Raw genomic sequence first — 9,077 nt, forward strand, 5'->3', positions numbered from 1 at the left:
GGATTGGAACCATGGCAATGAGATGATATACGATGGAATGAATGTAAAACTAAAGTTCTCCCATGTAAACTATCATATAATTCACAATAAAACATTTTTTTAAAGTATTGATATAAAATCATGGACACCTTTTATTAAACAAAAATATCAAAATGTGAAGCTGTTGTTTTCTTGACATAACCTTCCATCTGAGTCTAGATACTAACGAAGGTAGTGCTTTCTTCTCTCTAACCCTTTTCCCAAAGAATTCTGCATTCTTCGATTTACACTGCATAAAAACAGCTGTTTTAGCATCCTTGACAGACTAGAATGCTGTTTGTTTTAAGTGTTCTTTGAAGTTTGAGAGAAAAAAGTCTGAAGGAGCACCATTAGGGCTGTAGGTTGAATGTAGTAAGGTTTCCCAACAAAATTCTTACAGGACAGCCCTTGCTACCCTCAAGATTGAGCACTTGCACTGGGGGTGGGGGTGAGGAATCCTTGGTGTAACCTTCTTGGTCTTTTGCTAACCACTGCAGTTTTCTATTTTCTTAAACTTTATAATAATCCCCCATGATCCTCCTGTGTCCTTCAGGAAATCTACCAAGATGATTCCTTTAGAATCCAAAAAACAGTCACCACAGGCTTCTGAATATTTAGTCACTGAAAATCTTAGGAATAGCTGTGGAACACTGTCAGCACCAGATTATTAAATATTGAAACATGATGAAGACCACCAGAATATTGTCAGATATAGTGCCAGAAGATGAGACCCTCAGGTTGGAGGGCACTGAAAATGCTACTAGGGAAGAGCTGCCTCCTCAATGTCTACTTAACGGTGATAACACGAATGGAGTAAAGTCCTAGGTACCTTCATTTGCTGATGGGGCACAATAGAAAAGATGTAAACATCCTTTAATAATCAGAATATGGAATTAAGCATAAGGAAAATTGGAAATTGTGAAAAATGAAATGGAACGCAGAAACATCGATATCCTAGCTGTTGGTGAGCTGACATGGACTGATAATCACATAGTTTATTATATGCCAGAAATGACAACTGAAGAGGAATGGCATCACATCATCAAAAAGAACATAATCAAGATTTGTCATGAAGTACAAGGTTGTCTGTGATCGGATACTACCCATACGCCTATAAGGAAGACCACTTAACACCATTATTATTAAAATTTATGCATCAACCACTAAAGCCACTGTACTAATCCATCCGCTGTCTTTTTTTTCTCTGACCCTCCACCTTACCAAACATGATATCCTTCTCCAATGACTGGTCCCTCATGACAATATGTCTGAAGTATGAGAGATGAAGTCTGGCCATCCTGGCTTCCAAGGAGCACTGACTGTACTTCATCCAACATAGATCTGTTGGTTCTCTTGGCAGTCCATGGTTCTTTCAATATTTTCCTCCAACACCATAACTCAAATGCATCAGTTATGTGGTCTTCCTTATTCACTGTCCAACTTTCCCATGCATATGAGGTTATTGAAAATACCATGGCTTGGGTCTGGTGCACTTTAAGTCCTCAAACTAACATCTTTGCTCGTCAGCACTAAAAATGTCATATGCAGTAGTAGGTTTGCCTAATGCAATAGTTTGCTTTCTTGATAGCTACTTCCATGAGTGTTGATGGTTGATCCAAGCAAAATGAAGTCCTTGGCAACTTCAGTCTTTTATCCGTTGATAAGAATGTTGTTTATTGGTCCAGTGGTGAGGATTTTTGTGTTCTTGACATTGAGATGCAATCCATATCAAAAGCTGTGGTCTTTACAACAGTTAAGTATTTTAAGTAATTTAAGTCTTCTTCACTTTTAGTAAGTAATGCTGTATCATCTGCATGTCACAGGTTGTTAATTGGAGTCTTCCCCCAATCCCAATGCCACATGTTTCTTCATAACACTGAGCTCTCAGATTATTTGCACAGCATACAGGTTGAATAAGTATGGTAAAAGAATATAACCCTGGCACATACCTTTCCTAATTTTAAACCATTCAGTATTCCCTTGTTCTGTCCGAACAACTGCCCCTTGGTCCATGTGTACAGGTTCCTCATGAGCACAATTAAGTGTTCTGGAATACTCATACCTTGCAATGTTGTCCATAGCTTGTCATGATCCACACAATCAAAAGCCTTTGCATGGTCAGTAAAGCACAGGCAAACCTCTTTCTGGTATTCTCTACTTTCAACCAAGATCCAACTAATGTTGGTAATGTTATCCCTCGTTCCACGTCCTATTTTGAATCAGGCTTGAATCTCTGGAAGTTCTCTGTGAATGCATAGTTGCAGCGATTTCTGTATTACCGTTAGTAAAACTTTACTCATAGGGGGAGATCAGTGATCTTGTCCGATGATTTCCACATCCTGTTTGGTCAGCTCTCTTTGGAATGGACATAAATACACATCTCTTCCAGGCAGTTGGCTTACAAATTTCTTGGCATAGATGAGTGAGTGCCTCCAGTGCCACCTTACTTTGTTTGAAAGATTTCAATTTGTGTTCCATCAATTCCCGGTGACTTGTCCTTTGCGATTGCCTTCAATGCACTTTGGACTTCTTCCTTCAAGATTATTGGCTCTTGATTATATGCTACCTCTTGAAATTGTTGAACATTGACCATTTCCTTTTGGTTCAGTTATTCTGTGTATTCCTCTCAAATGGCTAATGATCCTGAACACTTCTTCATATGTTTGTTGGCTGCCCAAATGTCTTCTTTGGTGAAGCATCTGTTCATGTCCTGTGCCCATTTTTTAATTGGGTTATTTGTCTTTTTCTTGTAGAGGTGTTGTTTCCTATAGATTTTAGAGATTAATCCTTTGTCTGACATGTCATTGCAAAAAACTTTCCCTAGTCTCTGGGCTCCCTTTTCACTCTTGGTGAAATCTTTTGATGCACATAAGTTTCTAACTTTTAGTATGCCCCAGTCATCTATTGTGTCTTCTGTTGTTTTGCATTTTTTGCAATGTTTGATAGTCTCTGTGTCCATGTATTACAATCCTTAAATTTGTCCCTATTTTTTTCATTGATAATCTTTTTGTTTTGGGATTTATATTTAGGTCTTTAATCCATGTTGAGTTTTGTATATGGTGTGAGATATGTGTCTTATTTCATTCTTCTGCATATCGATTTCCAGGTTTGCCAGTATCATTTGTTGAAGAAACTGTCTCTTCCTCATTTAATATATTTTGACCCTTTGTCAAAGATCAGTTGGCTGTATGTGGCTGGATTAATTTCTGGATTATCAATTCTGTTCCATTGATCTATGTATCTTTCATTGTACCAATACCAGGCTGTTTTGCCACTGTGGTCATGTAGTAAAATTTGCTTATCCCAGGACTTGTTCCCTTCCATATGAAGTTTGTGGTCTTTTTTTTCCATCTCTTTAAAGAATGTTGTTGGAATCTGGATTGGGATTGTGTTATATCTTGATTGCTTTTGGTAGTATTGACATTTTGACAATGTTAAGTCTTCCCATCAATGAGCATGGTATGTTCTTCCATTTTTGTAAATCTCTTTTGTTTTATTTTTTTGTAGTAGTGTTTTGAAATTTTCTTTGTGTAGGTCTTTTGCTTCTCTGGCTATATTTATTCCTAAATATTTCACCCTTTTGGTGACTACTATAAATGGTATTGCTTCCCTAAGAGCTGTCTTTATTGATATAGAGGAATTCATTTTTGTTTATTGATCTTATACCCTGCCACTTTTCTGAATCTTCAAATTACTTCTAATAATTACTTTGCTGAGTTTTTGGGATTTTCTATGTATAGGATCATATCATCTGCAAATAGAGAGTTTTACTTCTTTGCCAATGTGAATGCCTTTAATTTCCTTTTCTTGCCTTATAGCTCTGGCTTATACGTACAACACAATATTAAATAGGAATGGTGATAAAGGGTATCCTTGTCTGGTTCCTGTTCGTATAGGGAATGCTTTCAGTTTCTCTCCATCAAGAGTGATGTTGACTGTTGGTTTTGTGTATATGTCCTTAATTATGTTGAAGGATTTCCCTTCAATTCTTATGTTGTTCATTGTTTTTACCAAGAATGGTTGTTGGGTTTTATCAAATGCATTTTCTGCATCAATCTATATGATCATGGGTTCTTTTATGTTGTTTTATTTATGGTGGATTACGTTGGTCACTTTTCTAATATTGAACCATCCTGCATTCCTGGTATGAATCTCACTCACTTGGTCATAATGTATTATTTTCTTTTGATATGTTGTTGAATTCTATTGGCTTGGATTTTATTGAGAATTTTTGCATTTATGTTCATGAGGGATATTGGTTTATAATTTTCTTTTTTAGTGATGTCCTTCCCAGGTTTTGGTATGAGAGTTATGCTTGTTTCATGAAACATATTAGGAATTTTTCCATCCTTTCCTACATTCTGGAATAGTCTGAGTAAAATTTGTATCAGTTCTTCACTGAATGTTTGGTAAAATTCACCAGTAAAGCTGTCTGAGCCTGGACTATTTTTGGTTGGTAGTATTTTGATGATATGATCAATCTCTTCTTTTATTATATGTCTGTTTTCTACTTCACTCTGTGTAACTTGTGTTTTTCCTAAAAATGTATCCGTTTCCTCTAGATTTTCAAATTTGTTGAAGTACAACTCTTAATTGTTATTGTTGTTAGGTGCCATTGAGTTGGTATCGACTCATAGCGATCTTATGCACAGTAGAATGAAACAATGCCCGATCCTGGGCCAGCCACACTACTGTTGCCACACTTGAGTCCATTAATGCTGCCATTTGGCCAATCCATCTCATTGGGGGTCTTCCTCTTTTTCTCTGACCCTCTACCATACCAAACATGATATTCTTCTCCAGCAACTGGTCCCTCCTGACCATATGTCCTAAGTATGAGAGACGAAGTTTGGCCATCTTTGTCTCCAAGGAGCACTCTGGCTGCATTTCTTCCAAAGCGGATCTGTTGGTTCTTTTGGCACCCCATGGCACTTTCAATATTCTCCAACACCATAACTCAAAGCATCAATTCTTTTCAATTGTCTTCCTTATTCAATGGTCTTCCTTATTCACTGACCAGCTTTGGCATGCATATGAGGTTATTGAAAATACCATGGCTTGGGTCAGGCACACCTTAGTCCTCAAACTGATGTGTTTGCTCTTCAACACTTTAAAAAGGTCTTGTGCAGCAGATTTGCCTAATGCAATAAATATGTCATATGATTTTTTGACTGCTGCTTCTGTGAGTGTTGATAGTTGATTGAAGAAGAATGAAGTCCTTGACAACTTCAATCTTTTCTCCTTTGATAAGAATGTTGTTTATTGGTCCAGTGGTGAGTATTTTTGTTTTCTTGACATTGAGATGTAATCCATACCGAAGGCTGTGCTCTTTGATCTTCATCAGTAAATGTTTTAAGTCCTCTTCACTTTCAGCAAGCAAGGTTGTATCATCTGCATATAGCAGGTTGTTAATGAGCCTTCCTCCAATCCTGATGCCACGTTTTTCTTCATAGAACCCAGCTTCTCGGATTATTTGCTCAACATACATGTTGAATAAGTATGGTGAAAGAATACAACCTTGTCACACACCTTTCTTAATTTTTCATGTGTTCTCCAGCATCATTTCTATCACCAAGACCATATATTCCAACTACTGATCCTTCCTCTTTGCTCCCAACCTTCACATTCCAATCACCAGAAATGATCAATACTTCTTGATTGCATGTTTGATCAATTTCAGATTGAAGACTCTGGTATAATTCTTCTATTTCATCCTCACTGGCTTTAGTGGTTGGTGCGTATATTTGAATAAAGTGGTATTAACTGGGCTTCGAACACTTGAATAACAACACCTCTGGTCACCAGATAGCAAATGAATAGAAAGAAAAATGATGAAGAAAAGTAATAATTGCACCTTTGTCTCTGTAAGTCACAGGCAGATTTCTGCAATGGGAATGCTCTCTTGGCCTCTCAGATTGCTCACCCCCATTTAAGTGGGCTGTGGCAAGTCATGTTGGCCGTCCCAAATCAGAAGTTACCTCCTTTCTTCTGTTTAAATTCTTTCTCCCAGTAAGCACTCAACCCATTTATTTATTCCTTTATCTGAAGCTTAGAGTTCCAGGATAGACCTCTGAATATGTTTCATCTGGTTTTCCATGTTTTTGCTTAAGAAGGTCTGCACAACCTTTCTGCATAATCTGCCATCAAGTCCTGCCTCTCCTGTATGATATTATTGATGTCATCTCATAACTCTTCTTTGATAAACAAAAAAAATTCAAATTACTAACATCAGAAATGAAGAATGCATGAAGAAAAGCATGAACATTTACTACCTGCCTTAAAGGGAGTTATTACAATATGAACAACTGTACACCAGCAAATTTGACAATTTAGATAAAATGTACAAATTCCTAGACTATAAATAATAGCTCATTTTGGAATTGCTATTACAAGAAGAAGGTTAGGAAAGAAGTCAGTTTGGTCACTTTTGAGAACTTCCTGTGAGGACACATTCCTAGAAACACACAAATTACCAACACTGACTTAGGGCTTGAGAAACTCTGACTAAAGTTATAACAAGAGTGAAGCAGTAATCAAAACCTACCCAACAAGAAAAGTCGAGGACAAGATGACTTCACTAATTAATTCTGCCAAACATTTAAAGAGGAATTAATCCCAATCCTTCTCAAACTTTAAAAAAAAATAGAAGGAACCCTACCACATTGGTATGACACCAGCATTACTTTGATGCCAAAGCCTGACAAAGATACAACAAGAAAATTGCAGAGCAATATTCCTTATGAATATAGATGCAGAAAGCCTCAATAAAATTCTAGCAAATCAAATTCAGCAGCATATTAAAAGAATCATAAACTATGACCAAGTGGGATTAATCCCAGGAATGTAAGGGTGGTTTGACATTAAAATCAATACACTACGTTAACAGAACAAAGGAAATGAGCCACAGTATTATCTCAATTGATGCAGAAAAGCATTTGATAAAGTGTAATATTCTTTCTGTATAGAATATACAAAAATCAACACAAATGGATCAGAACTACATGTTAAGAACTAAAATTATGAAACTCTTAGAAGAAGAGAGAGAGGGAAAGCTTCATGGCCTTAGATGTGGCAACAAATTCTTAGATAAAGGCACTAAAAGCACAGACAATAATAAGAAAAAAATAATTGTCAAAATTTAAACATTTTATGTGTGAAAAGACACTATCAAGAAAAAGAAAAGACAACCTACAGAACGGGAGAAAGTATTTGCAAGGTATATATATATATATATATATGATATGAAATTAATACCCAGTATATATAATGAGGAGTCCTGGTGTGGCGCTGTAAACTAAGGCATCAGACTGCAAAGTTGTTTGAACCGCAGTCAGTGGTTCAAGCTCACCAGCTGCTCCTTGGAAACCCTATATAGGGTCACTATGAGTCGGAATCGACTCGACAGCACTTAACAATATATAAAGAACTCCTACAACTTAACAATAAGAAAACAATTCAATTAAAAAATAGAAATAGACATTTCTCCAAAGATGATATACAAATGGCCAATAAGCATATGAAAAGATGCTCAACCTCATTAGTCACTTGAAATTCACTGCCACTGAGTAGATTCCAACATACCTGTTAAGAAAATAACAAGTGCTACTGAAGAGGATATGGAAATTGGAACGTTTGTCCATTGCTGGTAGGAATATAAAATGGTGCGGCTGCTGTAGAAAACAGTTTGGAGGTTGCTCAGGAAAGTTAAACATAGGACTACATTATTGTTGCGTGCCATTAAGTCAGTTCCAACTCATAGCGACCCTGTGCACCACCGAACAAAACATTGACTTCCTGTGCCATGCTCACAATTATTTTTATGTTTGAGCCCACTGTTGCTACCACTGTATCAATCCATCTCATTGGATGTCTTCCTCTTTTTTTTTTTCTGACCTTCTACTTTACCAAGCAAGGAGCTCTGGTAGTGTAGTGGTTACAAATCGGGCTGTGAACCACAAGGTCAGCAGTTTGAAACTACCAGTTGTTCCGTGGAAGAAAGATGAGGCTTTCTGCTCCCATAAAGACTGACAGCCTCGGAAACCCTGTACAGGGTCGTGATGAGTCAGAACTGACTCCACGACACATAACAACAACAGCAACAAAATTTTACCAAGCATGATGCCCTTCTCCAGGGACTGGTCCTTCCTGACAACATGTCCAAAGTATAAAACACAAAGTCTCAACATCCTTGCTTCTAAGAAGTTTTCTGGCTGTACTTCTTCCAACAAAGATTGGTTTTTCTGGCATTCCATGGTGCTTTTAATATTTTTATCCAACACTGTAATTCAAATTAATTGATCCTTCTTCAGTTTTCCTTATCATTGTTCAACTTTTACATGCATATGAGGCAATTTAAAATACTAAGGCTTGAGTAAGGTACACCTTAGTCCTCAAACTGATACCTTTGCTCTTTAGCACTTTAAAAAGGTCTTTTGCAGCAGATTTGCCTAATACAATACATTGTTTGATTCTTGATTGTTGCATCTATAAGTGTTGATTGTGGATCCAAGCAGAATGAAGTCTTTAAATACTTCAATTTTTCTGGGTTTAGCATGGTGTTATTTACTGGTCCAGTTATGAGGATTTTCATTTTCTTTTATGCTATAGTCTTTGATCTTCATTAGTAAGTATTTCAAGTCCTCTTTGCTTTCAGCAAGCAAGATTGTGTCATCTGCATAATCCATGTTGCTAGTGAGTCTTCCTCCAATCTTAATGCTGTTCTCTTCTTTATATAGTCCACATGATTGAGTTATTTACTTAACATGTAGATTGAATTGTTGTTGTTGTTAAGCACTGTTGAGAGTCAGTTCCGACTCATAGGGACCCTATGTAGGGTTGCCAAGGGACGGCTGGTGAGCTTGAACCACTGACCTTGTGGTTCAAACTGATTTTGCAGTCCAGGGCATTAACCCACAGCGCCACACCAGGACCTCATAGACTGAATAAGTATGATGAAAAGATAGCAACCTGGATGAACAAACACCCTTTCTGATTTTAAACCACGCAGTATCCCCTTGTACTTTTGGAATGACTGCCTTTTGGTCTATGTACAGGTTCCA

Source organism: Chrysochloris asiatica, unplaced genomic scaffold, assembly GCF_000296735.1.
Source record: "Chrysochloris asiatica unplaced genomic scaffold, ChrAsi1.0 scaffold00026, whole genome shotgun sequence".
In the NCBI taxonomy this organism is placed as follows: Eukaryota; Metazoa; Chordata; class Mammalia; order Afrosoricida; family Chrysochloridae; genus Chrysochloris; species Chrysochloris asiatica.